Source organism: Mesitornis unicolor, unplaced genomic scaffold, assembly GCF_000695765.1.
Source record: "Mesitornis unicolor isolate BGI_N332 unplaced genomic scaffold, ASM69576v1 scaffold14246, whole genome shotgun sequence".
NCBI classification, from domain to species: domain Eukaryota; kingdom Metazoa; phylum Chordata; class Aves; order Mesitornithiformes; family Mesitornithidae; genus Mesitornis; species Mesitornis unicolor.
Window position 1 is genome coordinate 1 of NW_010189024.1, and position 225 is coordinate 225.

The window sequence follows — 225 nt, forward strand, 5'->3', positions numbered from 1 at the left end:
TGCGAGAGGAAGTAGGCGCGCGCGCGCAGGTTGTCGCGGTCGAAGCGGTCGATGGAGACCGAGGGGTACTCGCGCACGCGACCCCCGAACCGGCTCATGGCGGCGAACAGCGCGCCGCTTCCGCCACGCTCCCCATCCGCCCACACCGAGGCCCCGCCTCCCCGGCCCTCAGCCAATCGCGAGGCGGCTCCGCCTCCTGACAGCCTATCAGACGTGCGACGGGAG